Raw genomic sequence first — 14,256 nt, forward strand, 5'->3', positions numbered from 1 at the left:
ATGAGATGTTCTGTCGTCTAATCCTTCAGTCTGAGATACTGTGTTATGGTGACCTCTGGTCCTAGTTTGCTGACAGTTTTTATCACAAGCAGGTGTCAAATTTTGTCAAATGCTTTTTCTGCATCTATTGATATGATCATGTGATTTTTCTACCTTAATTTATCGATGTGATGAATTACATTAGTTGATTTCTGAATGTTCAACTAGCCCTGCATACCTAGAATAAATCCAAGCTGATCATGGTATGTAATTCCTTTGAAACACTGTTGAATCCAATTTGCTAATAATTTGGGGGATTGCATTTATAATTTTTGTAGATGCATGTTTATGATTTATTTTCCTTTTCTCCAAAGTACTTAAAAAAAATTTTTTTTTCTTATAAGGCTGATCTATGGGAAACAAATTCCCTCAATTTTTGTTTATCTGAGAAATTATTTTATTCTTGAATAATTAATCTATTTGACCATAACTCTAGGTTGATGAGGACTTTTTTTTTTAGCTCCTTAAGTATTTCACTCCACTCTTTCATCTGCACAGCTTTTGAAGATGTGTCTGGTGAAATTCTAATCATTATTTAGAAGCCGTGTGTTTCCAAGAGAAACCAGGGAAGCTGGTCAGCTGAAACACCAGCCTGCCACCAAATGGGGTTTACTGACAGCCCCACTCTGGGGTTATGGGGGGCACAGCACTCTGGCCTCTGTTATAAGGGCCCTAGTCCCACCCATGAGGGCTCCACCCTCATGACCCAACCACAAGAAAGGCCACACTTCCCAGCACCATCTCGTGGGCTTAGGCCTCAGTGTATGAAACTGGGTGAAACTGAAAGTCGCTAAGTTGTGTCCGACTCTCTGCGACCCTGTGGACTGTACAGCCCATGGATTCTCCAGGCCAGAATACTGGAGCGGGGAGCCGTTCCCTTCTCCAGGGGACCTTCCCAACCCAGGGATCGAGCCCAGGTCTCCTGCACTGCAGAAGGATTCTTTACCGACTGAGCCACCAGGGAAGCCCAAGAATACTGGAGTGGGGAGCCGTTCCCTTCTCCAGCGGATCTTCCTGACCCAGGAATCAAACCGTGTTCTCCTGCATTGCAGGCAGATTCTTTACTGACTGAGCCACTAGAAGGCTTCCCTGATAGCTCAGTTGGTAAAGAATCCACCTGCAATGTGGGAGACCTGGGTTGGGAAGATCCCCTGGAGAAGGGAACAGCTACCCACTCCAGTATTCTGGCCTGGAGAATTCCATTCTACACAATAAAATTACATCAATGAAACTGGGAGGGGGAACCCAAACTTTCAGCCCCCAACCTTCCATCCCTGTGTCTCTGTGAAGCTGTCTGGTGTAGCCAAGGTCCAGAGAAGCTACCTATCAAGTTACTACTAAATGGAAATCCCATAATAAGGTCTGAACACACTCTATAAATGCCCACTTAAAACTCAGCTTCAAAAAACTAAGATCACGGCATGTAGTCCTATCACTTCATGGCAAATAGATGGGGAAACAATGGAAACAGTGACAGGCTTTATTTTCTTGGGCTGTAAAATCACTGCAGATGGTGATGGCAGTGACAAAATTAAAGGATGCTTGCTCCTTGGAAGAAAAGCTATAACAAACCTAGAGAAGATATTAAAAACCAGAGACATTACTTTGCCGACAAAGGTCCATCTAGTCAAAGCTATGGTTTTTCCAGTGGTCATGGATGGACGTGAGAGCTGGACCATAAAGAAGGCTGAGCACCGAAGAATTGATACTTTTGAGCTGTGATGTTGGAGAAGACGCTTGAGAGTCACTTGGACTGCAAGGAAATCCAAGCAGTCCATCCTAAAGGAAATCAGTCCTGACTATTCATTGGAAGGACTGATGCTGAAGCTGAAGCTCCAATACTTTGGCCATCTGATGTGAAGAAGTAACTCATTGGAAAAGACCCTGATGCTGGGGAAGATTGAAGGAGAAGGGGACGACAGAGGAAAAGATGGTTGGATGGCATCACTGATGCAATGGACGTGAGTCTGAGCAAGTTCCAGGAGATATTGAAGGACAGGGAAACCTGGCATGCTGCAGTCCATGGGGTCACAAAGAGTCAGATGTGACTAAGCGACTGAACAACATACTGTATTCCTCACAATGGATTGCTCACGCCTTATCTCAGGTGAGCATCACAGCACTGCAGCACAGGAACCAGGACCGTCACAAACTCACAGGTCTCTAAGAAGCTGAGGTTTGCGGGTGAAGGTTTGCCCAAGGTCACTGAGCAGTAATGAGGGGACTAGAGGTCAGGATCCTGGGGTCCAAGTCCCCACTGTACAAACTGTCACATGAACCACGCTAACACGGTGCAAGAGGAGTCTGGTTCACTTTGGGCTTCATCCAAGGAAATGTACTACTTAGAATGCCAGGTGGGCCTCAGCCTCACACTCTTTTCCTCCAACATGACCCAGTTTTGGGAACCCAGTAGATAATTGGGCAGTCTGTTTCTCCCACTGTGATGCATTTTTTTGGGTCAGGAAAGAAGAGAAGTCATTCCGTGTTGTTAAATACCCAGATGGCACCATATAACTCATCTCCAACCATTTCTATTTTAAACGTGGGGAAATTTTCTTGGCAAGTACACCATCAATCCTATTGGCAGACAGAGAGATTTAGCGTGTCAGAACTCCTCTTCTGACATTATGGGGAATGGACACGTTATTAAAAGTCACTTGCTCGTTGCCCATTTTCTCAGTGGCCACGTCTTCCCAGGGGCCTGGCCGGCCAGAGCCTCATTCCCAGACAGAGGCGACAGAGGGCGTGGGGGCGGAACAGATACAGCTACATGAATCACTCCACTGCGCTCCTGAGACCAACACCACGTTGTTAGTGACTATGCTCCAACATTAAACAAAAGGGAAGATACGGGGCCACAACACTTTTAAAATCAGAAGATAAAAATTCAGTGCAGACTGAAGAAAATATTTTCAAATATAGTGTCAATCTATTCATCTCTGTACCCATGAAGTCACAAAACACAGTTTGGACAATTTTTGTTTTAATTGAACATGAAGCTGCATCTCCCTGATGTGTGAAGGTTTCCTGGGATAACGAGTCCTTGGTGGCTAAGTTGTGTCTGACTCTTGTGACCCCATGGACTGTAGCCCACCAGGCTCCTATCTGTATGGGATTTCCCAGGCAAGAATACTCGAGTGGGGTACCACTTCCTTCTCCAGGGGGTCTTCCTGACCCAGGGATTGAACCATCATCTCCGGCACCTCCTGCATTGCAGGCAGATTCTTTATGGCTGAGCCTTCAGGGAAGCCCAGGGGGCTCCCCTCATTACATTTCCGTCCCCACAAGCGTCAGAGGGCATGGCCCCTCCGGCAGCACTGGGGGAGCCCCGTTTCCTGGTCGGGGAGGCCCTGCCGCCTGAGCTCTGATAAGTGAGCACCTCACGCAGGTCCCAGGCCCCGGGAAGTTGAGCTCTCCTCCTACGATTCCATTTCAAGGGGCCTGGAGGGGCCGTGCAAGAATACAGCGAGCAGAGCCAACAGCTGTCGTGGAAGGAAAACCCGGATGTGACGAGATGGTGGCCTCCGAGTCCCCAGCGAGGTTTCTGTGGAGACCTTTAAGTCGGGGCTGGGATGAGCTGCTCTCGCAGCTCGGGGCAAGTGCGGAAGCGTGGTGACCGTGATGTGCGCAACGGGAGAGGCAGGATTCAGGCGATGCTGTCGCTGCCAGCCTTTCCACGGGTACGAGCCCTCCCCCAGCTCACATCGCACAACCTGAAAGAGAAAACAGCAATGCGTGATCCAGGACAGGAGCACAAAGAATCTGCTCCCCGCTCCCTGCTCCACGGACAGGGGCCCTGACTGCTCTCAGGCTTGGCAACCGGTGGACAGCCCCAGAGGAGAATCCCTGCCCCCAGGGTCTTCTGCGCAGCCAGGCCTCCAGCACGGCGCTGCGAGGCTGGAGTGACGCACCAAGGGCACCCTAGTGATCCAGGAGTCCCCCCAGTTGACCACAATCCCCAGAAAATCAGTGGGTGTTGTCGGACGGCATCAATGTGCCAACAGGAGGCAGGCGGCCACTGCTGCAGGGGACGCGGAGGAAGGTGTGCAACCTGGTTCTCATGTCTGTCCTGGCGAAGCCGGGGCTGATGCCCTGGGGGCTCCATTTGCCATAGAGAAGTACCCCCCAGCATCACCCCAACAGGATCACCGTCTTCCCCGCCGTCCACGTGCTCCAGGTCACCTTCCCAAACCCAGTCACGGAGGGCTTCACACAAAGTCACATCAGAAGCAGCCTAATCAAACTCACACGGGGGCGATCTCAGGGGTGCGTGTCCACGTGTCCGTGCATCTCTGACTCACCCCTACGGCAGCTCTAGCAGTCACGTGGTCGGGACGCTGAAACCACATATGCAGCGTCGGGCAGGGCAGTGTCCCCATGGGCCAGCACACACACACCCACGCGGAAGCGTCACCTGACCCCCCAGCCCCAAGGCCACCACACCCCCACCACCACGGGGCTGGCGTTGACTCTAGCCCTATGCCCTGCACTTCGTCATACCTGCCTCTTCTGCAAAAATGATGACGTCACTCTACTACGATGAGCATATGAAATATTGCCCTTTGAAACATGTTCTTCATTCTAAAAGTTCATTTCTGAACTTTGGCTCACTAGAAACAAAGACGTTCAAGAAAGCAAACCATAGACTAAAACAACACAAAAATCATATATAATAGAGCCTGAAATTAAAGCACCATCTGACTCAGAGAAAGCAAAATTTCCAGAACTGGACAAGTGGTCCGATCCGCATGTACCCAGCCCTCGGGGCCCAGAAGCACCAGTCCCTCGACCCCTGCTGGGTCCTTCCCGGGGGACCTCCCCCTGGCCGCATCCCACCAGGGAGGGCGGGGGCTGATGACACCTGGAGGAGATGCCGAGCTCCTCCCAGGCCTCTAGCTGGACCGCGATTCTACCTGAAGGAGAGGATTGCCTTGCAGGCTGCAGCTGGCCATCCCAAGTGACATCTGGGCCTGAGACCAGCCTTCCCTGGCCTCCCAGCAGCTTCATCTTCTGCAGCGAGTTCCCGTTCCTTGTGCCTGAAGAGGCAAACAGGCCGGGAGCATTATTCTGTCCCACCAACCGCATTCTGAGCCCCAGTCCCGGGCGCACAGACCCTGCGGCCTCCTGGGGGCATCGGCACGTGTCCAGGATGGGTGTCCCGTCAGCCCCTTCCCTCAGCGCCGGTCCCCGCTGGATCTCACAGGAGGGTGGCAGGCAGACCTCCCCCCACCCCAGACTCTCTCTTTCCTACTGGACTCTGCATCCGCACCCAAGAGCTTTCCAGCCAGCCAGCATCCACGTCGGTGGCCAGCTGCTTGGAGAACTGACTCCCGGGGCCTGGATGACCCCCCAACAGGAAGCACAGCCGCACTTGGGGTTCCGACCTCCACCCCTTCCAGAAGGTGCTTCGTCTCGTCTCCTCATCTCTGCTGGACTCTTCACCTGTGCCTCCCCCTTCTCTGTCCTCATGTGACCCCCTCGGGATCCCGCAGAACCCCCTCCATCCGTCTGGGAGTGAAGGGAGGACCAAGGGCCGCGTTTGGCATTAGGAAGGACCCCTCACCCCCTCGCAGGATGTGTGGATGCCTCGGCACTGGCCCGGGGCTGCCGCCGGCCTCCAGGTGGGGGTGGTGGGCTCACCGCCTCGGGGCAAGGAGCCCACCTGCCGCCTGGGCTGACCTCCCGGCACAGGCTCGCTGAGCTTGGGGCGAGCTCTTCTCAAATTCACGTGTGTGGATTTGAACCAGCAATGCGGTTTCCCTGGATGCTTGGGTGACTTTTCAGACCTGACTACACAGAGCGACCCTCCATCCTCCTGACACACACGTGAAGCCACGGTCGCTCTGAACGGCAGCTCCCTGGGGGTCAGAGGCTGCTGAGCGGAGCTGGCCGCACCCTCTCACCCGCTCGCAAGGCTGCTCTGCAGTCACAGCCTTACATGCTTGACCTTGTTTCTGAACTTGTGTCTTTTTGAGTGAAACCAGAGAGACGAGGAGACTGGGAAGCTCGGACTTGCCCGGCCCCGTCCCCCAGCCTCCCTGGACAGCTCCTGGCTCCCCGGCCCGGGCCTCCTGGGCCGCGCCACCCCTGATCCCAGCACTCTGGCGACCACGGCCACCCCACCTCTGCAGGGCCCGCACGGTGCAGGGGCCACAGCCTCACCCCCGGAGTACAGCGCCATCCCCACCCCTGCTGAGGGTGCCCAGCCTGTCCCCCACAGCAGCGTCCAGAGCATTCCTCACCCCGAGTCTAATGATTCTTGGGGTGCCCTGTCTGCAGTGGTTTGGAGAGGTGGGCACAGAAGGGGAAAACGCCTGGCCAAACGTCCCCAGGTACTGGCCCCCCCAGGTCTAGGAGTCAGGGTGGATCCCAGGTACCTGTTGGGGCCTGAAAACACCCCTGAGCCTGGGGCAGTGCCCTCACCAGCTCCGTCCCCAGGGGGACCGTTGTCCTGTTTCAACCGTCCTGAGTCCTTCTGCTCAGGTTTCATCCGGCTGGCAGCACCCAGCTGGGGCAAGCCACAAACATGAGTCAAGTGAATGCGTGGCTCTACACTTGAGTTCATGTCCCTTTATATTCACTGGAAACTGGCATAGTGCAGCCCAAAGATAAAAGGTAAAATGCATGCTAATAATTCAAATTTTTGTTTTTTTCTTTACTTAAAACTGCATTAAAAGAAAGAAACAAAAGAAAGTGAAGTTGCTCAGTCGTGTCCGACTCTTTGCGACCCTGTGGGCTGCAGCCTCTGAGGTTCCTCCATCCATGGAATTTTCCAGGCAAGAGTACTGGAGTGGGTTGCCATTTCCTTCTCCGGAAGATCCTCCCGACCCAGGGATCAAACCTGGGTCTGCTGCATTGTAGGCAGACGCTGTACCGTCTGAGCCACAAGGGAAGCCCAACAGGTTTTGCACTCCTCCCCATCAGGGCGTCAACCCCGGTCTCCCGCGTGACAGGCAGGGACACCACCACTAATGAGGAGTGAGCTCATCACTGCATTAAGTGTCCGTAAAAGCAACACGACTTCCCTGGTGGCTCAGGCGGTAAAGCGTCTGTCTACAATGCGGGAAACCCGGGCTCGATCCCTGGGTGGGGAAGATCTCCTGGAGAAGGAAATGGCAACCCACTCCAGTACTCTTGCCTGGAAAATCCCAGGGACAGAGGAGTCTGGTGGGCTATAGTCCACGGGGTCACAAAGAGTCAGACACGACTGAGAGACTTCACAAAGCAACATGGCAAGTCAGGGGAGAAACCGTGGAAGAAAAGAGAAAGAAAAGAGAAGATCTGTGTCTTACTGACTTCAGTGCAGTCTGTCCAGCTTTCAGAACAATGGCTGCAATTTCATTTTGCAACCTGGTTCTCATGTCTGTCCTGGCGAAGCCGGGGCTGATGCCCTGGGGGCTCCACTTGCCATAGAGAAGTACCCCCCAGCATCACCCCAACAGGATCACCGTCTTCCCCGCCGTCCATGTGCTCCAGGTCACCTTCCCAAACCCAGTCACGGAGGGCTTCACACAAACTCACATCAGAAGCAGCCTAATCAAACTCACACGGGGGCAAAACCTGCAAACCGTGAGCCCAGCCCCGTGCTCCGCACCCCGGGAGCATCACCACAGCGAGGCCCTTAGAGACACCAACCCCCACCCTCGGCTAACAGCACCCCTCTCCCCTCAATGGCCGCGCACACGGGCCCAGCAGGAGGGTCCCACTCTGGACTCCAGACCACTGTTCTCAGCCCCACTGCCCTCCAGGTCGGGGGCCCAGTCCCGGGGGAACACAGCACCGCCCGCTCTCGGAGGGGGGCGCTGGCGGCTGCAGACAGACGGCTGGGCGGCCTGATTAGATTGGCCCAGACGCGCTCCGCATCAACCCGACTGACCCCTGACAGGAGACAGGTTGATTTATTATCCTGCCGGCGCCGCTGACAGCAGGCCCGGAGAGCTTGCCTCTGTCTGGCCATTTTTCAAGCTCTCTGCACACGAGTGGCACCCACATCCTCTGACACATTAGCGTGGACGGCCCTGCGGAATGCTAAGAGCTCCGTCCAGATGCTGCTAAGAGGCTCCAGTGAACGCGTCTAATCGGGGCGGTCAAAACCGTAGTCTGTGCGGCCCGAAAAGAAACACGCGGCTTCACTAAAAAGCAGGCGGTATGGATGAGGTGGGGCAGAGCCCGCGACGCGTCTGCACAGACCGTGAGTGTCGCACAGGCCGGGATGCCCGGAGGCTCCTGGAGGCCATGGTCCCCAGCTCCCCACGCCCCACCCGGAGAGGACGGCCTGGGAGGTCCCATCAGAGGTGCTGCAGCCCTTACATGCGCGGCCAAGCCCCCCAGTGCGTTCACAGCCCCCATCCACTCATCCACATTGCTGGGCCAGCGTTTACGTCCACCGGAGTGCGAGAGCAAGTTTGCCCGCAGCGCAGACAAGCTGGCAGGAGATGGGGCACTTCCGGAGGCCACAGCGCCCGCTACCCATAGGCGCTGCAGAGTTGGGGCTTCCAAGGGAGCAGCAGACCCAGCAGGTCCCTGTCCACATCGAAAGCAGGGTGGAAGGGTAACGTCTGCTAATGGTGCTCATCTGCCCCAAGTTCACATGCGCACCTGCGCGTTAGCGTGACCACGGTCCGGTCACTCAGCTTCGTCCCAACAAAGCCCTCGGTGCCCTGACTCCCAGGGGTTGACCGAGGAGAGGCCAGGCCACCTGGCAGCCTGGGTCCCCAGCCACGGCCCTTCAACCCCTGGGCCTCCAAGTGCCCACCCGTCCACCGCGGGCGCCAAGATCCCTGCAAGACCGAGAGGATTCCAGAGACAAGGGGGCAAGGGCCGGGCAGGATGCAGACCCCAGCGCGGACTGTGGACGTGGGGACACTCCACGAGGCAGTGGCCTGTGGCTCCCCAGCACTGGGGCCCGGCCCCTCGACCGCGAGCAGTCGGCTATGTGGGTGCCTGGGCCCCCCGGGTGGAAGCCCCCGCCTGCACAGGACCCTGCAACGGGAAGCGGGGTCCTCCCCACTCAGGGCACAGGGCTCCTTAGTCAGCTGCAGCTGTGCAGGCCCGCCACCACCCACGGGCCCCACAGAGCAGCGCAGAGCCGCTCCCGGAGGTGACGGGGACAGAGGGGCCAGGCCACAGGGCGGAGTGTCGTTAGCCTTCTACGTCTGCAGAGGCGTCTGAGACAAGTACTGACATCTGCAGCACTGGGGAGGGGGTAATAAGGAAAGAGAGAAGAAGAGGATTCCAGAAAGACAATCACAACGTCCCCGTGTGCTTGCACAGAGCACCCTGGAACAGGGACACTCGGCTGCCAAGACGCACCAGACCTCTGCTGTCCACGTGGGCGGCGAGAGAACCTCGGCTGGAGAACCCGATCACAAAGCTGGGAGGCCCAGAGACTGACGGCTGGGGGTCTGCCAACACCCCCACTCTCCAGGGAGGCCCACACTCGACCAGCTCTGCCCACACGCCCAGCTGCCCAGCAACCGTCAGCCTGCCAGCCTCCATCATGAGCAGACGGTCAAGGAGTACCAGACGGCTGAGGAATGCTTCTAACGAGGAAGCCAGCGACCAGAACCATCAGGCAGAAACAAAGTAATCTGCAGGAAACAGGAGCCGTGTAGGCAGGAGGAACCTGCAGAAGAGACTGCATCGTGAATGGATGAAGATCTCATCCGACTCTGCGACCCCATGGACTGCAGCCTGCCAGGCTCCTCGGCCCGTGGGATTCTCCAGGCAAGTATACTGGAGTGGGTTGCCATGCCCTTCTCCAGGGGATCTCCCCGACCCAGGGATTGAACCTGGGTCTCCTGCATTGCAGGCAGATTCTCTACCATCTGAGCCAGATCAGGTTTGCATTTTCCACAGCATCTGCCAGGGCACCTGGAGATGGGAGGTGGCAAGACGCCTGGCCAACACTGACCTGATTAGCTCAGTATTTTAGCTCTTTTATAAAGTTCCATGTGTTACACTACTGCTAAAAAAATAATTAAAAGTACAGACCAGACAGTCCTAAGACCCTCACAAGGCTGCAAGGTTATGGGTTCACTACTTGGCCAGTTCTGGGCATCCCACTTCGCACACCTTAGAGGCATCTAAGATAGAGATCTTAAGAATGAATCTGGGGGGATCTCCCCTCTTCTCTAGCAGGAGCCCCCACTGTCTCATCCACACCGTGGTTGTAACCTGGCACCTGCAATGTCAGCAGTCTGCTGCCTGACACACCGTAGCTGCCCCATGGGCGTTTGATGAAGGACGGCCAGAGATGGCATAAAATAGGGGCCAACTAACAGCCGAACAAGCTGCTTATTCCATAAACTGACAATGAAGCTACTTTGCACCAAACAGTATACTGGGCGGGGGAGTGAAGAGAAGATGCAGCGGGACTTCCTGGTGATCCAGTGGCTAAGAGTCCACCTGCCCGGGCAGGGGACGCGTGTTCAATCCCTGGTCGGGGAAGATCCCGTGCGTCTCACGGCAAGTGAGCCTGGGCACCGCAACTGCCGAAGCTCGTGTGCCTGGAGCCTGTGCTCCACACCAAGAGACGCCCCCACAGGGAGACGTCCATGACCGCAGGGGAGAGCAGCGCCCACTCGCCACAACTGGAGAGAGCCTGCAGGCAGCGACAAAAGCCCGGCACCTCCAAAAGTAAATACATAGCTAAATGAATTTTCAAAACAGAGACGCTGCAACTCCTGCCCAGACCAGTCAAGGAAAGCGGGTACTTAGAGCTCAGTGTGAGCAGTGGGGGCCGGGACAGCGGAAGGAGGGGTGACCCCACGTGTGCACGGCTTGGGCGGCAGGAGGTCGCGATGTGGGGATGGGCTGAGTTCCTGTGGGCCTGGAGGGACCCGACGTGGGACGGAGGGAGGCTGGGGGCCACGGGGCCTTGGAAACGGCTGTCAGCAGCTCCACGGGGCTGGGGAGGTGGGCTGAGCTCACGCACGAGGCACCTTGAGTGCTGGGCCGGGGGTGATGTCCCCCAGCCAACGATGCAGCTATCCGCAGGTCCAACAGCACAGGAATGTGGTAAAATGTGTGCTTTTTAACGCTCACTTACACTTTGGGCGGAGTACCAAAGTCCCAGTCATCCAGGGAAGAGAGGGTGGGGGCCCCAGATGGGGCGATGGCTGTGTGGTGGAGAAAAACGGGTGGATTCAAGAGATATTAGGAGAAAGATAATGCAGTCATTAATCACTTACTTTGAGATAAATCATTCTGGCCGGAAGGCCAGAGCTGTGTGTTTGAGAAGCTTGTGCTCTTCGGCTATTCTTTTGTGAAGCCCAAATTAGTATCTCTTTAAATCAGGAGGCTATACCTTCTTTTATCATCAGCAGGCAAACGAAGAAAGCAATTCGCAATTGACCCCTGTCTTTCAAGGCGGCTTCCTTCTCTCTTTTAGGCAGAAGATCTATTCTCGCTAAGCTGATTGGAGATGGGGGGCTGAGTGTGACCCATGAATGAGAAGTCAGGATGGCCAGGTTGCACCCGGCCCATGGACACCCCAAGCCCCACGTGCCTGCAAACAGCACTGTGAGCGCATCTGCGTAGCTGATGACAAAGCGCGCACGGGATGCCATCGCGGCTCTAACGCGGCTCAGAGACCCTCCGCCGTCAGCCCCACGTCCCGGCGGGGTGACATGAAGTCATGAGAAACGTCCTCAGCGTCCTCATCTGTAAGACGGACACCAGCCAACGCTGTTGGGAAACAAATCCAGCGGACAGTGAGCGGGAAGCTCCTGCCCACAGAGAAGCTCTCCAGACGTGCGGCGGGCTCTGTCCTCCGTGGCCCCTGCAGTCTCCCTTCCCCGCATCTGGCGTGTCTGAACCGCTCACCATGGGCGACTTCTGAAACAGTCTTCCCACCTAGACGGGACAGAGTGTGAAATCCAGACCCAAATCAGTTTCATCCTCTATCCAAGCGTCGAAGACAGCTTCCATCTCTGAAGCAAATCAGACGCATCCCCCGGCAAAATCGGATTCCTGAGCGTTGCCCGCTCTCCACGGCGGCCTGCCAGCCATGGGATCCGGCCACAGCTGAGCCTGGGGAGGGCACGGGCCACTGGGGCCCTGGGTCACGGCCGCGCCACCTGACACACAGCACCAGCTGCGTCAGCTCTTCCAGCCACAAGCACCTTGGAGGACACACAGCGAGGCCTCAATCCCACCTTCCAAAGCCCCTCGGCCACCAGGTGTGAGGACCTTCCAGCGGGCTTGTGCACCAGGCCACGCCGCTCCGTCCCTCAGCGGGGTACCCACACCTTCGAGACCTCCAGGGCACAGCACAAAACTCTGCTCCGGCTCTCACCCCCTCCGCCTCCAAAGACAGCGCAGGGCACCTCAGCATGAATGCCCCTCCCAGCACGGTTACATCCAACAAGCACCCCGAAGCCCTGGCCATGGTCAGGAACCAGGGACCAGGTCAGAGCTGGGGACACCCAGGGGGTCCAGGGCCCTCGGAAACACATGGTATGTGTTTTCACAGTCTGCTTTAACCTGCGCCCCAATCCTGCCAGCTACCTAGCATCCCCTTATAGCACGGATCAGGAACGGAGGACCCGGATGGCCAAGGAGGGCGTCTCAAGCCGCACGGCTGGTAGTAAGGCCGCCTGGCTCCCGGGCCAACACGATTTCCCCACAGGAGACTCCTGCTCTTCCAGGAGAAGAGATGGGTCGCATTGATCCATCCACTTACTGAAGATGCCTGCCAACCACCCCTTTACACCTGCCCGTGAGACCTGGTCTCCATTCCCGGGGCCAGGGGACGGTCAGGTCTGCAGTGGAACAGAGGGTGGGCTCAGCTCTGGAGCCCAGCATGCGGGCACAGGAGACCTGTGCGGGCCCTGCACCCCTGTCAGCCTCCTCACCTCCCCCGCCCCCACTGACTGGAGGAGGGGCGATCTGGGGAGATTTCTCACCTCTGGCATCTCTGATCCTGCTGCTTTTGGCTCGGAGAGAAGCGAGATGACAGCTCGGGGGGCTAAGGCAGGAAATGGTGGGCCCGACTCCTCTCCCGAGAAGCAAGGCGGTGCCCCCGCCCCCGCCCCATGCCTGTCCCTCGGGCAGGACACGCCAGGGATGCGCTGGGCCTGGTGCACAGACGGGGCGGAAACAGCGACCAACGCGGCTCCGTGTGGTCACAGCAGCCGGATGTCCGCGCTTCCGTCCACTGTTCTCCCCGCGGCTGCTGGCCTCTCTGCCCTGTGAAGTTCACGTGGATGCACGTCAGACTCCACTAGCTTTCCAGGTAAAAACGCACACAGCGTCCGGCAGCTCAGAGTCTCATGCACGGCACCTCCCGAGCACCCCCTTCCCCGACCCGCCTCCCGAACCCCCCCACCCGCCTCCCAAGCCCCGCCCCCCGTCTCCCGAGCCCCCCACTACCCATCTCCCGAGCCCCCCCACCCGCCTCCCGAGCCCCCCACCACCCATCTCCGGCGCTCCCACAAAAGGGGCCGGACCTCCGTCCCAGGCCCAGGGCGTCCTCCACCCGTCCCTGGGTGAGCCCCAGCACAGCAGGTTCCTCACACGTCTCTGATGCTCTGTGATTAAATGCAGCAGCAGCATGGAGGCTGGGGTCACGCTGCTTTTCGGTAACAGCTGGTGCCCTGACCTCCTACTTTAAAAAGGAAGTACAAGTTCCCGTTCTAGAAGAAGAGTGAGCACCCACACATTGCAGAAACCTGAAGGTTTGGAGGCTTTCCAAGCTCCCTGGCTTCAGGTTCAGGGAGTTCTGAAGTCCTGCTCACCTCCTGCTCGGGGCAATCCAACCCCGAGGAAACTTATCACCATCACATCTCCCCCATTCACTGGCAGCCTGCTGCTCCCCCCAGCCCGGGCCCCCCCACACACTGGGGACACCCTCACACTGGGGACCCACTCACACTGGGGACCCACTCACACTGGGGACCCGCTCACACTGGGGACCCGCTCACACTGGGGACACCCTCACACTGGGGACACCCACACACTGGGGACCCACTCACACTGGGGACACCCACACACTGGGGACCCCTCACACTGGGGACACCCACACACTGGGGACCCCCTCACACTGGGGACCCACTCACACTGGGGACACCCTCACACTGGGGACACCCACACACTGGGGACCCCTCACACTGGGGACACCCACACACTGGGGACCCACTCACACTGGGGACACCCTCACACTGGGGACACCCACACTGGGGACCCGCTCACACTGGGGACCCGCTCACACTGGGG

The 14,256-nt window shown here is 57.2% G+C and overlaps 1 long non-coding RNA gene across 2 annotated transcripts; it reads right to left on the reverse strand.

Moving 5' to 3' along the window:
• Nucleotides 1-1,474: 1,474 nt before the first annotated feature.
• On the reverse strand, nt 1,475-13,282 carry LOC133071028 (uncharacterized). 2 transcript variants are annotated; one of them, XR_009696343.1, is made up of 3 exons: nt 12,948-13,282; nt 11,232-11,895; nt 1,475-3,752 (listed from the first exon to the last, which is right to left on the reverse strand). It is a non-coding gene; the product is annotated as an uncharacterized LOC133071028 (long non-coding RNA). The 2 variants fall into 2 exon arrangements; XR_009696344.1 differs by lacking the exons at nt 11,232-11,895; nt 12,948-13,282 and adding exons at nt 4,288-4,376; nt 4,540-4,699.
• Between the last annotated feature and the right edge of the window lie 974 nt (nt 13,283-14,256).

The sequence above is a fragment of the Dama dama genome, chromosome 16 (assembly GCF_033118175.1).
Source record: "Dama dama isolate Ldn47 chromosome 16, ASM3311817v1, whole genome shotgun sequence".
NCBI lineage: Eukaryota > Metazoa > Chordata > Mammalia > Artiodactyla > Cervidae > Dama > Dama dama.